Source organism: Athene cunicularia, assembly GCF_003259725.1.
Source record: "Athene cunicularia isolate RWA chromosome 20 unlocalized genomic scaffold, athCun1 chr20_part1, whole genome shotgun sequence".
Lineage (NCBI taxonomy): Eukaryota > Metazoa > Chordata > Aves > Strigiformes > Strigidae > Athene > Athene cunicularia.
The window spans coordinates 6,231,890-6,254,367 of NW_020799125.1; the positions used below are offsets into that span (position 1 = coordinate 6,231,890).

The 22,478-nt window shown below is 39.5% G+C and overlaps 1 protein-coding gene across 4 annotated transcripts in view; it reads right to left on the reverse strand.

Annotated features, from left to right (window-relative positions):
* TSHZ2 (teashirt zinc finger homeobox 2) overlaps positions 1–22,478 on the reverse strand; it is a 232,445-nt gene that overhangs the window by 54,388 nt on the left and 155,579 nt on the right. Inside the window, exon 3 of one of the 4 annotated variants that reach the window (XM_026862016.1) lies at positions 20,949–21,115. The exons of the other annotated variants lie outside the window; for them this stretch is intronic. The gene's annotated coding sequence lies outside the window, so the exon portion shown is untranslated. Of the gene's footprint in view, positions 1–20,948; positions 21,116–22,478 lie in introns of those variants that run through there. 4 annotated transcript variants of the gene reach the window in all.

The window sequence follows — 22,478 nt, forward strand, 5'->3', positions numbered from 1 at the left end:
CTTCCAATGCCCTCAGGACTCCATTTTAATATAACAGGTTCCAATATAGTCAAAAAATGCCAGCAAGTGAGTAGAAGCCAGAGTCTACTTCAGCACACTTGGCTGGCCTTTCAACTTTCTGAAATCTCTGTTTTCACTGGAGCTAGAAAAAAGAGATTTTTATCATTTGAAAGAAAAACTCGAGTCCCAGAGCAAACAAGCTTTAAGATTATGTTAGTTCTGCTCACTAGCTCAGAGACAAGAGGACTAAAGATGAACTGACAGGGAGTTTAGTCCTCTTGAACACAGCAGCATGTGTGTGCAGAGCCCGCGTGGGAGAGCCCTGCCTCAGCTCCTCAGCAGCAGCACTGGTGCCCAGTTTGAGATTGCAGTGGGAAATTACTGCATGATAATAAATTTGTTACATCATCTGTGACCTAAGATGCACATCGCTACTGTATGCATAGGCGATGCCTCTGCTTGCTGAGCTCACTGAACCACAAGGCGCTTCAGCTGTTCTCCCTTGACCTCGCCACATCCTGCCTTGCCCACAAGCACTTTTATACTTATCAAGAACCTAAAGAAAATTCACAGTACTAGACAGAAAATTGACTCTGCCTTAATGACAGCTACCTGGTAACAGCATTTCTCAATTTTCTTCACGCTACTGGGCTTCACTTTTTAATAATTACAGACCAAACCTAGTCACGATACAGTTTCACTTAAGACAGTGATATGAGTTCTGGAACAAATAGGATCTAAGTAGAGCTATGTACATGTTTCATTTAGTGTCCTAATTATTATCATTATCATCCATTTTGGGCTCACTCGAAATGAAAAAAATTAAGCTCATAAAAATGAAAAAGAAACAGTATCCACTATGAGATGTCCTGTTTGTCTTGAAATGAAATGTATAGGTTTAGTTTACAATGTGGGTTTGTTGGGTTTTTTGTTTTTTAATAGCTAGAAACTTTTCTTCAAAATGAAAATTCAGTGTTAATTCCAGAAAATGTCATAATTAAGTACCTTGACAGAATACTTTCTGGGGTCTGTAGGCAAACTTCATTTTTCCATCTGTACGCTACTGGTCTCCAAAATTTTCACTTACCCTTGGCTTAACACTTCTGTTGTAGTAATAGGGATCTGATCATATGCTCTGTTTCATCATTTATATGTCAGTATGACTGCTAGGGTTATAGGGCTATAAATTAACATAATTGAATGGTGAATCAAGCTCATTTATTTCTACTTTCATTCATGATAGGAGGGAAAATATAAAGCTAAAATAAGTTTCAACCATGATACCTCAAAAATTAGCTTTCCACCTTTAATGCACACTGAAATCAAGTTCCTTTCTGATGAAAGTATAGAATTAAACCCAAACCTGCCACCTGTCCTGATGAAGGATGGTATGTTAGCAGATAGTTTTTGCGAGCAAGAGCTGGGCCATTTTGTTCATCTAATGATTCCCATGAAAGGCAAAAAGCTAAATATATATCCACAGGTGCCTCACTTGGAGGCTTTAAGTAGGTAGCAGGAAACTGCATCAGAGCTTTTCCTTTGTACAGTTTAATTTACTTTATTCCCAACCTCAGAAAATAAATTTGAAAGCCAGACAATATGGAAAATTCTTCTTCTGTTAAAGGAGATAAGTGAAAGGCATGGATATTAGCTCTTCTTAGTAGATGTTTTGTTTTGTTGCATGAACAACTTACCACCTTACAGTTACAGATGTTCATATCCCTTCCAGTTAACTTAGAAATTAACTGGAAGATTTAATTTTTGCTACTAGACATAATTTTTTTCTTAGTTTTTTTAACCTATGAAAAAAATAAATTAAAATTTGTATTTGTCATTTAAAAGTGAATAGGAAATGTCACATTAATATTTTGTTTCATATTACGAGTTGTCATTTCATTGTGATTTTAACAACTGCAGGTGTTTTTCCTCTAAAACTACATTGAACCCATACCGCCAAACAGAAATTGAAAACCAGAAATTTCAGGTAATGTTATTATATGATAATATTTGTTGGGCTGAAAATGTACTTTCAAACAGGAAAAAATTCCACAGTTTTCTAAAACCAATTTCAGATAAATACTAACGTTGTTGTTTCAAAATAAACATAGTGTCTGAAATTTAATTTCTATTAGGGAGAAGCCTCTTTAGTTTGTTGTGTCCCTGGCAGAAAAATATTCTCTCTTCCTCATCCTTCCAGCCACTACATGGCATTGTACAAAAGGAAAAGAGACATGCCCTCTGCTCTTTGGATTTTGCAATCTGGTTATATGTGACATGCATGACAGAGAGAGATGCCACTGCATGAGTTAGAGGGAGAGATGTGAAGTGTTTAGAAGATCCAGAGAGAGATTTACATGTATAAATAGTTATTTTTAAGAAAACATCTCATTCATTTACACAACTGTGGCAGTCCTCTTTAAATTCAGCGAACTGCTCTGTCCTATGGTGAAATATATGACAGAGGGATTTATATCAGAACAAACATAATTGGTTAATCAGAGTTTAAGGAAAATCCACTGCTTCTAAATAAGACCCGGGTTGCTGATTGCCAGAGCTTACACACCACCGTGGGGCTGGGGGGAGGTTAGAAATGCACCTGCAGGAACAGCACACAGTGCAAAATGCAACTGCTACTGCAGTCGGCAGCAGAAACACCCTGGGAATTGCAAATTGGTACTCAGTGACTGACCTGAAGACAATTCTAATCCCAAAGAGCTCTTAATTTAGTGTAATGACAAACTGCACAGCGGACGAACAGCAAGGAGGGCAGTGGGTAACAGTCTGAGTGGGGATACTGGCATAAATATTTTTTGGGCAAGGATCAGAGCAGCCACAGGTGCCTAAGTGCTATGGACCCACTATCACTCTCAAATGCACAGGGGAAGCTGATAAAAAAAGCATCAGAAAAAAAATGTTTTTTAGTATGGCACAGGCACCAACGAGTGAAGATGTCCCAAAATGTAGCATGATACCAAGAACAAATGTTGATGTTGAATCCAGTTGGCAAACAGAGCAGTGGATGACATTTATCAGTTGTGCCCAACTGGATTCACCAAAATAATTGTCCTAAAATTTGTAAAACAGGCCCTTGTTCAAAGCCAGCCTCCACCCCGCTGCCTTTTCCCTTATCACTGCAAAAATGCTAAAGGCCTCAGCGCGATTGCAGTGATCATGGATGCAGACAATGGATATATCTGCAGAGAAGGAAGTCTCTTAAGTTGCTTTGTTAAATGCAAGACTCGGAACAGATCTCCTTGTTTCAGACCTTGACCACGGCGAGTCAGAGCAGACCAGAGCCGAGTTCAGGAGAACAATTACTTCTGCGGCGCTTTCATGCTACACTTATCACATGTCTCTCTACTCACAAAAGCATCTTCTTTTCACAACAACGCTGGAGCAAATTGCTATGTCTTTGTTGCCAGGCAAACTCTCTGCTCTGTTTTCTCCCTTGCCAGTCTCCCCAGTCTCCAGTCTGCTGGTGTATTAGGATGTACTCTTAAATCAAGAGCAACTTCTCTCAAAGCCAATCCACAAATAGCCCAGAGTTCACAGCACTCCGAGCTGCTATAGATGCTTGTTTCTTTGAGCCATGTTTCTGTTTGGATACACAAAGGAGGCTTTAAAGTTTCTCATGCAGCTATTCAATCCCCTCCGTGAGGAGAACATTCCTGTTAATGAATTATTTTGTCAATCCCTTCTCTTACAGAAATGCTGGCAAGGTTCAGATACTGATGCAGGACACTGGTGCTGTCTGATTTTTTGTCTTGTTTGAAAACTTTTTTCCCCCTCTTGCAGTGGAAATTAGATTTTTAATGAAGACAATCTTTCAGTAGAAAGGTATCTGCTTGCTGTAGAAGTTTGCTACTTTTCATCAAAAGGCCCCAAACATTCAAATCTCAAGAATCTTGTGGTGAGAAAAAAAAATCACTGAGAAATAAAATGGTTTTATTGGAAATTCTAACGAAAGCTTTTTGTTTTTGTAAAAAAAATGACTATGGAAATTAAAACCATTTTCAAATTAATGAAACAAATACTCAACACGAAGAGTAGAAAAAAATACCTAACTACCTGACAAGAGAGTAATTAAAAATAGACTCACTTACTGAGTCTAAAGCTAAAAGGGCTTTATACAGATTGAAAACATAGAGGATTATTTGGCTGTCTAGTTGAACAAGCCATCTAATTTTATCCATTAATATCCTTATATGACACAAAGGCACTAATTAACGTTCACATAAACAACCTGCATTGCTTTGTCACGCATAAACATGCAAACGCCCCTTCAGACATGCACACATAGGTAAGTACACACAATATGCCAGTTCTAAACTGTGCTTTTGCAATAAAATTTCCCCATAATCTATCTTGATTTTATATATATGCTTCAAAAGGGCAGTTAATCCTGTCTTGAAGAAAAGAAAGCACTCAGGAGTGCACTTGAGAAACTGTTGTGATCTTCCATCACCTTCACAACTAGGAACTGTGTCTCATTTTAATATGTTATTATTTTACTGCTAAATTTGGTCAACATAAATATCCAGCTAAATATGCTTTCTCAGCTAGACTAAGAAGCTGGCTATCATGTAGAGATGCCTACACACAGCAATCAAGGCAGCTCTCAGTATTTTTGATAAGCTGAATATGTCAAGTTCTTTAAACTTCACAGCAGAAGGGTGGATTTCCAGCCTGCAGGTCATTTCTGCTGGCCTCCTCGAACTTTTCTCTAGAATATTTCCACGTACTCTTGAAACATTGGGACCCATTTAAAGCTGCATATAGGAATAAAAAAAAATCTATTCCTTATTTGCTTTATTGAGCTTAACTTTGTTGGGTTTTTTTGGTGGGGTTTTTTTTGTGTGGTTTTTTTTTTTTTTAGTTTATTATTAGTTTTATTTGTAGAGAATAGGTATTATTTTCCCCATAGTACTGCAATATGAAATTATTTGAGGTGACTGCCTATCTACATATCTACTTGTGTCTTGGAGCAGATACAATCCATAATCTATATGCTTTGTTTCAACTGTGTTTTCTTTATATCTGACTGTATTAGAATGAATTCTGTTGGACTGAAACCTCTTAACCTGCAGATTCATTTTGCTCCTACGTAGCAACCTTTTCTCCTCATTATTCACTGCTCCATCAAGTCCCCTGTCACCTTGCAGCCTTCACCAATGTATTTTACATCTTTGCTTGGATCATTGGTAAAAATATTATATAGCCAATACAATTTAGAAAGAGGAAGCATTTCAGTGGTATCTCCTATGAACAATACACGGAGAGATCCACTGATGAACCAGTATTTAAAACATCTGACACGTGTTTAAATACCTAACGAGGCAAAACATCAGGTGGACCAAGTCAAATGCCCTGGAGAAATCCAGGTATATTATATCATCCCAGTTACCTTTCTCAAATAGATATGTAATCCTGTCAAAAAGACAGTATGTTTATTTGACAAGATTTATATTCCTTGAAACCCTGCAGGCTGTCATTAATTGTATTTTACCCTCTAATTCTTTGTTAATAGAGTTCTGGGTTAATCATTATGTTTTACTTGGAATCAAGATCAGACTAAGTGGTCTGTTGTTCTCTGAGTCATCCCTGTAACCTTTTTAAAATACGGGTTACAGGTTGAAAATCTCTAAGGGACATTTATGATCCTTACAAGAGTGATTTCATGTAGTAAAACATCAGAAGTGAAATCTTGGTCCTACTGAAGTAGGTGGTAAAACTCTGATTGGCTTCAGTAGTGAAGGAAAGATTTCATTGAAAAGTGAAAACTGGAAAGCTGAAAAAATAACTGAAAATATGAACGCTAAATTTAGCTTAACACTAAAAAAGAACACTAAACGGCAAGTGTTATTTGCCTCAATATCTTTCCAGCTGTGAAATAAAATGTCAAAATTTTGGGGGAAAGCAGAAAAAGTAGTTGAAAATCCAATTTATTATTGAAAAATGCTTTACATGGGAAATTTTCAATCAGCAAAATTTATACTACTGTCTTTAACCACTGCTAGCACAAATCTTGTTTGAATAGTCTTGCAGTAATCTAAGCACACCCCATACAGCAATAGCAATCCAGCAAGTAGAGATGAGGCTTAGACCAGATGGCGGTCATAATTACCAAATCAACTGATTTCCCCTTTAACTTCTCTGCAGCATTTTGAGTTACCTACAGGTAATTTTCAAGGTAAGCAAATTATGTGATTGATACAGGAATGTTAACTCATCAGGCATTGAGGGAGAGGCACTTTATCTAAGAGGTGATTGGCTTCAAAGTGACCTTAATTTTGTAGAAGTCCATAGTACATTCTTGCTTTGTATGCTTAATTCTTACCTCCTTAATACTCAAGAGGTATTTGATACCCTATAGCTCTAGGTATTACAAACCCAGAATTATAGACTTGTTTCCTAAAAGTTTTTGATACATGGGTAGTGTTTGTCATTAGATAAAACTCAACCATAACAGCCATTACAGGCTCACTGAGTCAGAATAGAAGGTAATTTGGAGCACACACAAAAAAAAAAAAAAAAAAAAAAAAAAAAAAAAAAAAAAAAAAAAAAAAAAAAAGAAAAAAGTGCTTATTTTTAATAATAGTCTGCATACAAGAAATAGAAAAAAGTAGGAGGCTGAAGTGGTTACTTAAGAGACACTAAAATAGCTTGAATGAAAATTTTAAACATGTTACACACTTGAGTGTCCAGCCTGCTTAGTTTTGTGCTGTACGTTCTCAACCTGCTGGAACAGCAAATGGGAGGGAGATATATGCCACCTGTAGAAATTTGCTTAAATGTATATATATATATATATATATATATATAAAAATGTATCTAGACGCAAGTATATATCTATATAAATGTGCACACGTGGTTTTGGTTGAGGATTTTTGTTAGATAATCACCAGGATCACCTTCAAAGAATCTCTACAGAAAAACATCTGCACTTTCTATTCCAGATACAGTCAGACACCTGAGAGAGCATAAATTCCCCTGAATAGATGTATTGTTTTAACATTTATTTCTTCACCTTCTCAAAATGCCTGCTCATCTGAATTTACAATATATTAGCAGCCGTGCTGTATTTTGTGTGTGTGTGCATGGTTCTCCTTCACTACACTATCGCAGATTAGTGCTCATTCGCCTCTTTTCCTTGCTTCTCTTCAGATCGTTACACATGACAAAACAACTGTCCTAATTACAGCAAGTGTTCCCAGCTCTGTCACTGTGACAATTACTGCAATGAGGGCTCAATATCTGCAGCAGACAGTAAAGTATTACTGCAGTTGTGTTTAATAGTGCTCAATTGTCCCCTTGAGAATTCTTCAGATCAGTTTTTTTTTCTGTGGGGGTAAGGACTCCCCCCTTACTCTGCCCACGGTGCATTTGCTAGCAGGGTTCAAAAGTTTAAGGCAGGGGGATGACCAAGGATTTACTGAGGAAAACACAGAAGTTAGTGTTTTTAAAGGAGAGTACCATTTGCAGATATGGTGTAGGTTTTTTCCTACACGGGCTGGACAGAACAGCTTTGCTGCCAGTGAAGGAAAAAATGGATGTTAGCCAGGGTGGTTGCAAACTGGCCCTCTCTGCAAGTCTGCAATAATCTCTATGATAACAGGAGGCATATTTTTGAGATAGTTCACTCCTTCCTCTACTTTGTATTTGCAGGCTGATAAGCTGATATTGTTCCAGATGGGGCAAAAGACCCAGATCCAATAATATAACATCCCTCTCCGAAATGGCATCCCTGCTGTCCACATGTTAGCATGCCTTTCGGAAGCCTCCTAGCCCGCTGTGGTGCCTGCAGCAGTGTCTCTCTTGTTCCTTTAGGATTACTTGTTTGTTTGTTTGTTCAGGTGAACTGATACATACAGACTCTCCAACCAATCTTAAGGGGTGGCCCCACTTGTGACAGTTCATTCTCTACTTACGTTGAACACCTTTAACCCCCCTTGCCTCATCGGCCTCTGCAATCTCAGCAGATCAGACTGGGGATTTCATCTGCTTCCAAAAGCAATATCATGACCTACGCTACAATCACTTTTCCCTGAGTGATGAAGGTGATGTTCTCTGCATTTATAGTTCATTATGCTCCTGTAGTTGATTCATTCAGATGTTCTCCTTGTAAAACCCATAAACAACACAGAACCAGGACCTGTGTAGCTATCTCATTTGGCCAGAAACATGTATGCGAGGTCCTAATACTAGATATTGATCATGGAAAACTAATGCTGCCACAGTTAACTTGGCAAGAACTGACCGGTGTACTTATAGTCTGGATTTCTAATTTTCCTTGGTCAGGAATAAAGCAATATCTTATTTATCAGATAACATCTTTATTATAAGCATCTTGCACAGCCTTTCCACTTCAGCCCGTGTGGGTCTCTTCTGCTCTTGGCATGGATCAATGAAGTCAATATTTCTGACTGCTATGCTTTCTATGACTTACACATATTTAAAAGGATAAATCCCAATCAACAACTCCTCTGCTTGAACACAACCATTATAATCCTTATCTTTGATCCTTTGGGCTACAGCAAGCAGTGTAAGGAAAGAGTACATCTTACCAGCTCTCAGGAAACAGTTGTGATGACAGCAAAAGATAAACAACGTTGCCTGGGTTTGCTGGCTGGAATTTCTCCAGCAAAACCAGTAAGTGGTGCTGCAGTTTCACAAGTACAAACTGGCCAGTGAGCCCTCTTAAACTGGTATTAACAACACCCTTCATACCCCTTATGTACAAAAATGCCAAAATGCCTTGTAGTCAAGCTCCTGAGCCTCTACAGCACTGAGAGAGCCGAGTAGGATATTTGTTTCACATACGGAGAAATTGAGGCACATTAGAATAATATTGCCATTATAATATTATCGTTAAAGAAAGGGGAAGAGTCAGAGCCACAGTCATGGCTTTTCCATTTAGGCCATCTATACTTTTTACCAGATGAGATTAAGTCACATAAATCAAGGTGGGGAGTTGCCTAAATTATGTTTAGGGGGTTGAATTTAATCACTATAAGGCTTGTTTTAGTCTTGTGAATTTAGTATGCTACAACCATCCATTCTTCAGCATATGGAGGCCAACTAAGTTCAAAAAACTCACATTTCAAGAGGACTACTACTGAGGGTTAAGTTGTTGGCCAACCCTACATTTTACAGCTACACCAGCAAACCCGACTAATACAGATACAGCTTGTCCTGCCAACAGAGTGTTTTTAGCAGTTAAGTTTTTACTAGCTCCCTCAATGAAATAAGCTGTATCAGCAAAATCACTTTTTTTTTTTTTTAAAGTACAGCTGAACCTATACTGAAGGCTGTGCCAATATAGAAGTGCTATAAAAAAATGAGTGACACCCCTAACCAAAATTACTATACTGGCAAAAGGTTTTACTGTAGACCTGACTTTAAAGGTTCCTTCGGAAAAAATTTAACAGACAACAAGTCAAATAGGGAAAAGAGGAAGGAGAAGGGGGTAGAAGGGCAGGGAAAAGAGTGAAAAAAGGATTCCTTTTCACCCAATAGTCAAAGTGTTCTCTCTGAAGTTCTTGCTTTGCTCTAGAAACAGCTAAACAACTTCAAAAGACGTGTTTGTTTTATTGAGAGATCTAATAGATCTTTTGATATAGTGCCATATGTCCCAATTCTGCTCTCACTTATAGTCAGGAGTGAATCATCTGAGTTCAGAGAAGTTCCTTCATGGGAAAACGACATGAGAAAAGGATCAGGCCCCAGTCCTCAGCAAATCTTTAATCAGAGCTTAAAACTAAGTTTAGTATTCGCCAGAAGGGCTAGCAGGCAGAGCCCACGAAATTCTCGACAGGCGCTCACCTGTTTTTGGTTTGCAGAATGCAGAGTCAGTCAGACAGGCACTTCACTTTGGTTCCTTTGTTCAACCAAGGAAAGTCTAGCAAAAAGCTTGGAAGGAACAAAAGTACAGTAACTGCAATAGTAATCAGTTTTGCTCTTTTTCCTTTTTCTTTTAAGTGTCTCAATTTTGCATACAGTTTACACATTTTTACTTGGGAAAACTTTCTCTTCTGAAGAGAGCTTACAAAATGGCCTGTGATAAAGTTATTTCACACATATTACACTGGCACTTTCTATACTATGCGAGTATCAGCATCTTAACATTGGGGCATCTCTTCACTATTTGCATTTATAGCAGACTTTGTAAGATTGAGCTATAAAAAAAGAGGCTGTCTTTGACTCATGCTTAGTCTAAACTGCTCAACGAGGTAACAGTTTTCAAAACTGCAACCATGAACCAGATACTCCTTTAAAAAAAGAAAAAGAAGCACCAGAGAGAAATAAAATCATATGGACATCTTGTGCGGAGATTATTTTTTAATGTGCATATGTATTCAGCAAAATGGATGCTTCTGTTGTCTTTGGCCCTACTGTAACACAAACTATTATAATAATATATCACTCACTATATACAGCCAGAAAACTTCAAACCTGAAAGGAGTGAAAGCACTCCACTGTGAATAAGGTCTTGTCAGTGAAAAGCTCTTTTAACCTAATCTCTCTTCTTATCCCCAGTAATGAATTCTACCGCTGAAGCTACAGAGAGCACTCTTATACAAGCAGTAAGAGGAGAAATTCGAGTTGATGTTCAACTCTACTGCTCGTGCCTTTCTCTTTCCAGTCATTAGAAATTGGCAGATCACAGATCCAATCAAACAGACTTTGTCACCAGCCCTATGTTGCCTTAATAGGACGTTGTGGTCTCAGAAACATTCCTTATGACATAGAAAAATGTTTCCTCTTTTGTTTAAATACCAAAATGATTGTTGATCCTAACGATGTAACCCGATAATGCTCACATGCTGCACAGACCAAGTTTCTTTGTCATGCAGTTTGGTCAGATTTTTCTCAGAAATTAGTTTATTATGAAGGTGGCCTGAATTCAATATGAACTTTTACATCTGTTTCAGGGTCTAAAGACAAAGGGAGAGAAAGGAGGAGAATAAAGCCAGCAACACTGCCTTAGCAAAGCATATTATATGCAATGGGCTTTACTGTTCCCCCTGTGAGTGGGGACTGCTCACGCCAGGGCCACGCAGGAAGGACTGTGCCCAGCCACACGCTAAGCCCTGCTGCTCAGCTCCCTGCCAGAAGCTCCTTTTGCATGTAGGACAAAAAAAAAAAAAAAAAAAAAAAAAAAAAAAAAAAAAAAAAAAAAAAAGTAGTGATTTTTGAGATCTAAATTGCAGAAAGAAGGTAAAGATTTAACAAAGTAAATCAGACTGCGCTTAATTTTAAGGAAATGAACATTTTCAATATACTTGATAGACCCTAGCCACATGTTGAAAGTTATGCAGGGACCTGGTTTTTCTATGGCTACTCAATAAAAAAAATGCTTTTATGGAGACCTGTTGCAGATAATACTTCCTTCTGGCAATGCAAGCACCAGTTTCTTCTCCATCCCACACATGGTGTGTGCCTTTGTGTGTGTTTGCAGATGCACCTCTCCCTGATTTATATTTATTTGCCTTAATAGCGTGGGCAGAAACTGAATCCAGATATTTTGGCTCCTTTATCTCTGCTTTACAACTCTTTTATCTCACTTCTGAACCTTCCTCACAAGGAACTGTGATGGCGAGCTACATGACCTAACTTTTACTAAGAACTTGAGTGGAATTAGGTAAAAAAGATAAACTCTGAAATGGAGGAGGAAATCTGAACGTCATAAAAGAACTTCATTCTGCCCATTACTTGGATTGCACCTCAATAATCACAGGGTGTCGTTTCAGAGAGTCTCCAACACTGCATCCAAGCAATGTTATTTGTAACAAACTATTAACAGAGGACAATGGCTTGACCCAAAACTTATTAAAATAGGCTTCATGAATAATATATGGGAATTGAAAAGTATAAGTGAAATGGTGGATGCAGACACAATAAAAAAGCCTTTGAAAATGCCCTAAAGTAAAATATATATTTTCAAAACTGCAAGTTTTATCCATTTTTTCCTGAAAGTCACGTCCCTCTATGACCTCAGGGTACAACAAATATATTAGACATAGATCATTTCTAAGTGTTTTTGGCCTTTGCTGGGAAAACATCAATTTTTGCCATTTGAAAGTACTTTTTCTGGCCACACACACAAACATCCTGCCCTACCTCAAAATGTTCTCTTGACTTCCTTCCCTATATTTTAAGTGACACAAGCTTTCAAAAAAAAAAACAAAACCCAAAACAAGCATAACATTGCAAGCTACACAGGTATTAGGTCACATGAATTTTGCAAATCAGCAAGACCAGGATTGCCTACTCCCCTGTTACCTTAGGCACATATAAGAAGGGGTAAGTCTGACCCAATGGGATGCCAGCCAGAACTTATCCAAAACCCTTGAAATTCAGGGAGTGCGGTGCCAAGCTAATAAAACCTGCCTTCCATCAGATGTATTACGTCGGGCTCAGCACCATGCCAACGCAGCCACCTGGCTTTTTGTTGGCTGGGAGGTTGAGCAGAGAAAGCCTGCCCAAAATACCATGCAGAACTATCCAAAAAGAAGCCATATCACCTTTTGCAATTAACTCTTGCTATGCTGGGAATTTTTATTAGCAAAGACATGAATAGTCTGGGAAGAATGTCTGATATCCTGAAAAACACCTAGGTTGAAACAAATGGAAGCCAAGTTCTTAAATATTTTCAAAGTCTGGAAACGAGTCATGCTCATTGGTGTCAGAGAAGGACACTGCTTATTGCACCTCCTGAATGCCCTCTCTTTCATCACATAACTACGAGCATCCTTTTACTCATCAGGTTTTACTACCCAGTGTGTCCACTAACTTTTATTTCCCTCATGCATCCCCTGCGTGAGGGTAACAGCACTTTCTTCCTCCCAGTTACACGGGTTGCTAGTTTTAGCAGAGAGGAATGTTTCTAAATTGCTTGTCTGTACTGTGCTAAAAGCAACAGAGACACAATCACAAATGGAGTCTCAAAGCATTATGTTATTGAAGCAGTAACAAAAAGGGAAGATGCAGCCAAGTTGCCTTTGAAATTCCTTTCAGAATCCAAAAAACTGAAACCAAGTCCAAGGTCCCTTTATGAACAGAATCCAAGCTTTCTCACTCTACCACTGTAAGTGGTCCAAGTAATTTAATTGCCAGTTTTGCCTAAAGTCACTTCTGGTCCATTTTCCCCATCTTAGTCCTTTATTACTCACCTTTTTACTTTTCGTGGTGATGTTCTCTATTTTCAGCAAGTTATTATTTTAGGAAGAAGGGGGATGTCCCCTAGCAAGGGGACATTTGTTTCTGGGGAGAAATATCTATGGCTGCTTCTCAGGGCTGAGGTATCTCAAGTGTTTCTTTTGTTCCTATTGTATGGCTGCTTGCAGCACCTGTACTGCTGTTCCTGCTGCCTTGGCTGTGACAGACGCTTTTGCATGAACGTAACCACTCCAGCCCCAAGTCTTCAGAGATGCTGTTTTTGTGTAACTTATCTCTATGATCAGCATCAGTACAAATCACCTCTGGAACCTTCTGCTTTCAGTGTAGCACATCAGTATAATAAAGCTATCCCCAAAAATTCAACCTGAGGCAAAACCTACATGGCTTTTCAGAATAAATGAGTCAATCGACTTCTTTAAAACTCTCAACAATCATGCAGTCAGAAACAACTGTACAGTAATAGATTGACTGGATAATCTTAAAAACAATACTACAAAAATAGGTTAATACTGTTCAAAAGTTCCATATAGGAAAGAAAACAACACTGAACCTGCTGCAAAAGGCCAGCTTGAAGAGTCCACAGCAGTCAGAGCTCAGAGCAAGGCTTACTGGAGCTCTCAGCAAGGGCACAAACCCCGTTCTCCACATGTGAAGCAGGTGCAAGGTATTTTGCTTAGCCCTAAGAACCTGCCCATGATAAATAAATTCCCAAGCACACCCAGAACCTGTAACAGCTGTTCAGCAAAACCCAGCATTTTTTTCAAAGTGCTATGCAAGTGTAGTAGTGAAAGGCAGAGAAATTCCCAACAGGAGAGATTCCTGTTGTAAGTACCTCTCAGGAAGAGAGTGGAAAACAAAACCTTAAAACAGCCAAAAAATAATCTAACAAACTATGACCATTTGTGGTTTTCTAAAGCTTTTAAAATACTGCTGATGAGCTTAAAATGAAAGAAAACATCATACTTGCAATAAAAACCACCGTTTTAAAAAAAAAAAAAGTTTGTCTAATAGAGAACCTGCTTCTCTAATTAAGCAATTAAGGCTCAGCAAGGCAGACCTTATCTTCACATAAAGGTCATTTTAAATGAAGAGGGGATGAAAAACACTGTTATTGGAGAGTTTTATGACTGATCCTCTTATGATTGGTGGCTGCTGGTTTGAAATAAGCTGAGAATTACTAGATAGTATGTTTGGATTTTCTTCTGCTTAGAGTCAGACCTGGGAATGTTGGGGTCTGCTCCCTGTGCTGGTAAAGCTTCTACTGGAGTCTGCAATGGCAATTCCTTGATTCTCCTCTCCATGTACATCACAATGAAGCTACACTGAGGTAAACGCAGGGAAGAAGTTCTGGATTTACACCCGTGGAAATGGCAAGGGAGCGAGTGCAGTTATGCTGCTCCATGAGTGCTGGAAAACGTTTATCAGAGCCACAGAGCTTGCTCCCCGTTCTAGATCCCCCTTGCTTTTAGCAGTGCCTTGCTGCTGTGGGGCTGTTTTGTGCTGGTCTGGGATTGCTGCTCAGCTCTGGTCTGCTGGTTCATGCCTGGGGTGGCCGGGGGCTGAGCTCCTTCCTGCACAACACCGGCCCATCCACTCTGCACACCAGCAGCAGTCCTGGGCATTGCCTGGGAGCAGCCTGGGAGCATGCTGAGGCTGGACAAACTCAAGACAAACGTGCCAGTGACCTGGCCCTGAGTGGTGTCAGTAATGTGACACTGGGGGCTTGCCTGGCTCTGCCACTTCACACAGCTTCGGTGAGGCCAGGACCTCCCTGGCTATGGGTGTGTGTGCAACAGGTCGATGAATCCCGTGGAGCTGTAGGCACAGGCTCAGCACACCCAGTCTTAACCTCTCATTCCCTGTTGACTGTCCCTAGCTCAGAGATTTCCTATATTTTAGGTGGGAAAGGGGCTGAGCATAATCTCAATCATCTCTGGGAGAGCCTTGAGCCGACCTGATGTCACCTGGTTTCTGCCTCCTTAGAGCAGAATACAGCAAGACAAATGGGTCAGCCGTCTGGCTCGTGGCTTTTAGCTACAGTTCATCAAAACAGAGCATTAACTCGTACGATGCAGCACAGACATTATTATTCTATAGGCACATCAAATGAAAAAGGAACCACAGGCAGACACTGGGGGATCTGAGCAGGTTTAAATAGATGTGATGTGATAATTAACGTCCATTGAGGGATTTGGGGGGAAGAAGAGGGATGAAACATAAAAACAATTTCCACCTTTATTTTAAGTTCTTTTGACAGATGGGAATATTTTCTGTTATTCTACTTGTGGTTTGGGTAATGAGATTAGGCCTTGCATAGCAGGAAGCAGAATTAACTTTGTTTACTTCAAGTGACACCGTCAGCTTGGAAAATCACATTTCTATATGAAATGCAATGCCTACTATCATTACAAATAACCCTTGAGATCATGATAACTAAAGGAGAGTAGAGGCAAAACTCCCCATGTTTCCCCCTCTTTTTTTTTCCTCTCTCTCTCTCTTTTTTTTTTTTTTTTAAATATACTTTGTTCACACTGCACTTGCAAGCACTCCCTGTAGCCAGGGTGCCAGCTCGGCATCTCCCTGGGACTGTGCTCCACCATGCCCTGCACCTGAAATGCAGTGGGTGCAGGCAGGGAGCAACAGATCGGGGATGACAGGGGGAAAGGGGGTGAAACCCCAGCTGGCTCTGGCTGATCTCGGGCATCCTGAAAAAATATCTCCCTAAAGGCAAATGGTGTGACAGTAAAAAAAACCAAAACAACCCACAACAAAAACATCGACACCTTAAAATGTGTTTAACATCAGGTATATACAGGACTGGGAACTCCTAAAAATATTAAGGTGTGAATTTTTAGAAGCTGACTGATTGGAAAAGTCCCTTAACGTTGGCCCATAAGTGTACTGCCACTGAAGTGGCTATAAAGAGTCTGGGTGTTCTCAGTTGCTGCATCACACACAGGCAACAGGATGAATCTTTAGGAAGGGAAGACAGGGGGGAGAGGGAAAGGCTTTACAATAGGATATTTCCTAAATTACCAGTTTATGCACTGGAATGCGCATGTGTTAAATGACTAGGCTTGCATATACATGAGAGAAAATTGAAAAGGGAAAAGGCATTCTGCATCCTCTCTGCTGTACCTACAAAAAATGGTCACAATTATAATGGCAATAAGGGTTTACACGGAACAGTGCTTGTGATGGAGCCTTGCAGAGACTGAGTGTGTTTGTGATGCTTCTCCCTCCTCCTTTGCTGCCAAAGCCAAACACAGTGACTTGTCCACGTGGTATTTTATGTACTCATGACCCCTGCTAATGTTTGCAAATCGAGGAAATGCCTGATATCTGCCATCGTCATTACTGCTTCATGTCAAAAAGAGTGACAGGTAAAGAGTAAAATCTGGACCCAGCACAGAGATGGATCCAAAATATATAAATAACCAATTAAGAGAAAAGATTAATAAAAATATTGTAACAGATCCCAATCTGCTGTTGAGTACCAATTGCCAGTAATAATCTCTATGGTAACTGAACTCTCTTTGGCCTCTTTCTGTATTGAACTAGTGTTTTATGTTTTTTTTTCCCCTTCCCCTATTTTCATGGAAAGTTTTCAAAACTGGTTTAAATATTATGATATTTTCCTCTTCAAGTGCTAACTGGGAAAAGTATTCATTTTGGCTGTGTCAGCCTCTTAAGCAGATTTTCCCTTCCTTAGATGGCTGCCTTAGAGGTGACTTTTGTGAGGGCAACTACTAGAAGTTCTGTTCAAACATAAAATAGGTGAGGGAAGTTTTCAAAATCAAAGAGGTTAAAATATTGCCCAGCAACTAGATAAATCAATTAAGAGGAAGGAAGAAAATATACTAAGTAAAGATGTTGCTTTCAGAAACTACCTATATACCTGGGGAAACTTAACCTTTTTAAAATTTTATTGTTATTACCTGGCTGCACATGTCTCTTCTTGCCAACTGCTCTCTTGTAATCTCAGCAACTTGTTCTGGGCTATGGTTTTATACATGGGTGTTCCCCTTCCCCAGCTTGCTCTTGCACATGCTTTGACTACCGGATCTAAAAAAAGATACTACCTTCACTAACAGCATCACACAGTAAATATTTGTTGTGTTACATCAACTGACAAAAATTTTAAAGGAGCACATGCAGAATCATGTGAAAGCTGTCTTCTGTGTGCATGTATAACACAGGTTGTTTTACTAAACTTTCATTACTATAATACAGGTAATTAGGTAACATAACATTTACCATATAAGTATCATACCTTTCAACTTTTCATTCTGGCTTTTTTTTCACGTAACTCTGTTCTGGAAGAAGATCCTAAACAAGAAATTTTGGCATTGGATGCAATCTATGAGTGAAGAGATGCTCTTCTCCTCTAACAGCCTTGCCCCACGACAAGGTATGAGAGTTCGCTGATGGCCCCTCAGCTGATGGATTTACTCATCTAACTCAAGTTTAGGGGAGACCCGTCTGCCAAAACAGTCACTGTTTTGTAATTAGTGCCACCCCAGGGAATTCATGCTAATAAAAAGCACATAATCACCCTGATTCAGCTGTAAAGGACACAGGGGCTGGATAACTAAGTTTTGGGGAACTGTGTGTTTGAGCAGAGAGTTAACTTTCAGGCTTAGAAGTTGGATGCCTCAGAAGGGAACCTGTAAAATTCATCATGCTCTTTTCAATAAGGGCAAATGCCGGAGGCTGCACTTGGGCTACAACAACCCCCAGCAGCGCTACAGGCCTGGGCAGGAGTGGTGGAGAGCTGCCAGTCAGAGAGGGACCTGGGGGTGCTGATTGACAGCCGGCTGAACAGGAGCCAGCAGTGTGCCCAGGGGGCCAAGGAGGCCAATGGCATCCTGGCTTGTGTCAGCAATAGCGTGGCCAGCAGGGACAGGAAGGGATCTTACCCCTGGAGTCGGCACTGGTGAGGCTGCCCCTCGATTATGGGGTTCAGTTTTGGGCCCCTCACTACAAAAAGGACATTGAATGACTCGAGTGTGTCCAGAGAAGGGCAACGGAGCTGGTGCAGGGTCTGGAGCACAGGTCGTACGGGGAGCAGCTGAGGGAAATGGGGGGGTTTAGTCTGGAGAAGAGGAGGCTGAGGGGAGACCTCATCGCCCACCACAGCTCCCTGAAAGGGTGCAGAGAGCTGGGGATGAGTCTCTTGAACCAAGAAATAAGCAGCAGAACAAGAGGGAATGGCCTCAAGTTACACCAGGGAAGGTTTACACTGGATATTAGGAAGCATTTCTTTCCAGAACAGGTTGTTGGGCGTTGGAATGGGCTGCCCAGGGAGGTGGTGGAGTCCTCATCCCTGGAGGGGTTTAAGAGTAGACATAGTGCTCAGGGATCTGGTGTAGTTGGGAACTGTCAATGTTGGGTTAATGGTTGAACTGAATGATCTTCAAGGTCTTTTCCAACCTAGATGATTCTGTATTTCTGTGATTCTGTGGGGTTTGCTTATGGCCAGACCTGGAAAACAGAAAGATGTGGAGAGCCGGTTGATCCCTTATTGTAGGGTATCTCGGGGGCTTTGGTAATCTGCTCAGTTACTGCTGAAATATAGCCACTCAGTTATTTCTACTCCATTTAAATAATAGCTATTCCTTCCAGGGTTCATAGTCTAGGAGATTTCTAAGAAGGTGGATCTGTAGACTTTCTTTAAAAATCCTATTAGAATTTGCTTTTCTGAAACACTTTTGCTTTGGTCTTAGAGCACTCAGACAGCATGTAGGGAACACAAAACTACCTTTTCCAACCTCTATTTGGAAGCTTCATAAAAACAAATCTCAAACTGAGAGAGAAGAAATGGGCAGGGGCATGGGCACAATTCTTCTGTCTAGTGAGGGTTGCTTACCTGGGGGAGATAGACCCTGAGGTTTTACTCCCAAGGACTCTGAATATGTTTTGACTCATGGCTTTAGTTCAAACAAAACAGTCCTTGGACTGTGGACTGGCATTTACCCTTTCCAGTCAAGTGTTGTAACCACTAGGCTAAAAAGTTATGCTTATATTTCTGTTCCTTCTTCCCAGACCATTAAATCTTGAATTCCTTTTCTGAAAAACTTCAGAAAGGGCAATCTGAGAAGTGCTCCCCCTTTGTCTTTAAAGCTCAGGTGTTTTTCAAGAGACAGACAACACCATTTAAATGTTGAAGGATCATGTAAAATCCCTATTGACGGTTCATGTTTGGAGATGCTATATAAATTAGACTCATATTCTGCAACTCTTGCTCCTTTATATAACAGCCCAAACCAAGACATTGGATCTGGAATTGTGGAGTGTTTTGAAAATATGGAGCTGGATTCAGATCCAGATCTGAATTTTCTCGTGGTTGCCTGTCTTCCATCTGTTTGTATTTGGATGTCTCATAGGATATAAGCAGCAGTTCTGTAGTGTCACACATGAATAAAGTGGATAATTATAAAATTAAAAGATATAACATGCTTCTAGGGGAGATAAGACTACAATTAAAGAGTATAAACAAAACTGAGTTTGATGTACAGACTGATATATTTATTCATTAAATATAATAACATAAACAAGACTATTAACTGTCATATTTTAATGATACTGTACCCTGCAAAACATACTCGGGAGAAAGTCCTATTGACTTCAATAGCAATGCCACATAAATTTAAATCATGACTGCTGTAAAACAATATGTCATCATTCTTATTCATGGTTATTTGTTGTATGTACCCCCAAATGTTAAACCAAATACTGGTAACTCACTGAACTGAGTCTGAGCTCAAATGTTTTATTTGTAAATGTAAAGAAATTCAGCAGGGAATGCAGAAACCTGTTACACAAATAACTGAAATACAGTATTTTCAAGAGGGGAAAATGGCCCAGGCAAGGCTGCCGTCTATCCCATCTCTCTAGAAAAAACTGGACATATTTTTGCTCAGGAGAAGGCAAAATTTGGGCAAATGCCACTTCATATCAGCAGTGTTAAGATCAGATTCTGACCTTTTTTTAAGATTGTTAACAGTCAGCAACAGTGGAAGTCTTAAAGCAAAATTTTCTATCTGAAAAGTATGCATTAACTAGCTTGGGGTAAGTAAAAAGCCAGTCTGGAAGGGAAAAAGGGTTTCAAGAATTCTCCCTTGTTGTACACAGCATCTGTGCCAAGAAGATGTAAAACGGAACTATTTTGAGTCATAACAATTTATCCACCCTTTGCCCAGCCTCTTTGCTCATGCAGGGCACCAGGCAGGGGAGAAGCAGCTCATGCAAGATCTCTAGTGTGAACAGCACAAACAGAGGCAATCTTAAAAGCGGACTCACCCCAAACTTGTGAACTAAGCTGAACTGTGAATTATTATGTCAAATGTTTCATTGTAAAATTCCTCATTAAATCCTTTGGCGTTCGCCACACGCTCAGCATAACTTGAAGTGCTGAGAAAACGAACACTTACTGTGCCATGACAAAGGCCAATGGTTGCCTCTTTACTGAGCTTGATACATATGGTGAAAACATATTGACTAATTACTTGCCATTTTCAAAAACTGAAAACACTCCAAAGTCAGGCCTAAGTTAATAGAACAAGAAACAGTATGAAGTATAAAGACTGGGAGAATAGAGAGGAAGAATAGCGTAACTCTGTTACTGATAATCCCATATTCAGCACTTGTTTTGATCTATGCATACAGAGGAATAACACAGCACCTCACTGTTTCAAACTGCTTAATGAAAATTGGTAAATTAACCATCTGATTAATACATCTGTTCAAAATAGAGACTAGCTGAAGTAGCAAAGATAAATTCCAGATCCGGACCTCTTCCAGATACTAGCATGACATGGCCAATAATTTGGGTCCAGGTTCAGTTTTGTGATGCTCAGTTTTCTAGTTTTGCACCTTGTTCTGGTGTTTGCCAGGTGCCCCAAAAGAGAGAGAGCTGGGCTCTGGTGACGAAGCACTGTGAGGGAGATATATTAAAGGGATCAAATTCAATGTGCAAAGTGAGACACCAAGACACACTTCTCGCTCTAATTTTCCAAATGCCATCTCTGATACAAATAGTCCCTCACAGGAGCCTAGCCTGAGCTGCCTTACAGGAGTTCCTCGTACACAGCTTTCACAGGGAGCCTTTTTAATGTCATCTGATTTCCAACACCTCTCCTCCAAGTCATGACAAATTGGTCCACTCATCTGATTAGGAATCTTTCCTAAGTAGTGGGACGAACGTTTGACAAGTTAATTTCAAGGTAGCTCATGGAGTAGAAGCAATGTAAAGCTACACAACTGTAAAAAAAAATGTTGCTGGATAAATTCTGCCAGTAATGGATGTGTAAGGGAAAATATACTTAAAATTCAAGCTCTTTGTATTAGAAGACAAGCTCTTTTAGAAGTAGAAAACTGAGGACTTGCTGAAGCTACAGCTAACAGGAATGCAATTACTGATATCACAGTTTTATGATTATGAAACTTGTGCTGATGTATCGACAATTTAGAAATAATAAGAAATGCAATGGATGACTTTTTAAAAATCAAGACAATTTTTAAAACCTCAACAATTATTCCCTTTTATAACTGTTCCCTTTAAGCATCCAGATCATAGAAATCAGATACCTGAATAGGATGCCTAAAGTTAACGGCATTATTAGGTTTAAAAAAATGAAAGAGTAATCAAAAGTTTGATTCATTTACAAAAAAGTTCATAGTCTGTAGAAGCTCACTATTTTGCTAGTTATAATTTTTTAAAATGCAGGATAAATCTCAAACCATGTTTGGAGGTTAGAGGTAGTCATAAGCAGAGACTAAATGTATTTTATAAACATTTCTATTATATGAGAAAAACCTGCTGTTTTAGAAACACATAAATGATATGACGTCTTTCATAAAAGTTTTAGAAGAATTTTTATTTTCCAGCTCATAAACTAAAAATAAAACACTTGAAGTGATTGACTTTCCTGTAAGGCAACTTTTGAGCTTGATTTGATAACTCTGCTGGTAAAGTCCTAGTAAAACTCCTGGAAGAATTCCTGGTGCTTTGAACGGGACCAGACATTATCCATATTGCTTTTCATTACTGTTACTCTTTTACTGTAAAAACCTGAGTAGATCATCACAGTTTTGCCCCTGTTGCAGAAATATGGAAGAGTTTAAAAGAATAGCTGTTCTGCAAAGGGTGGGAAGAGCCTTGTTTCATTTAGTTTTAAAAAAGAGTTTGAAAACCTTTAAGTTCCATAAATGTGAAAGATGATTTTCCTGCTCCAGTGGAGTTCCACCTCAACTTTTTCCAAAAGCCTGGGTAAACAGCTCAATTCTGAATAGAAGCA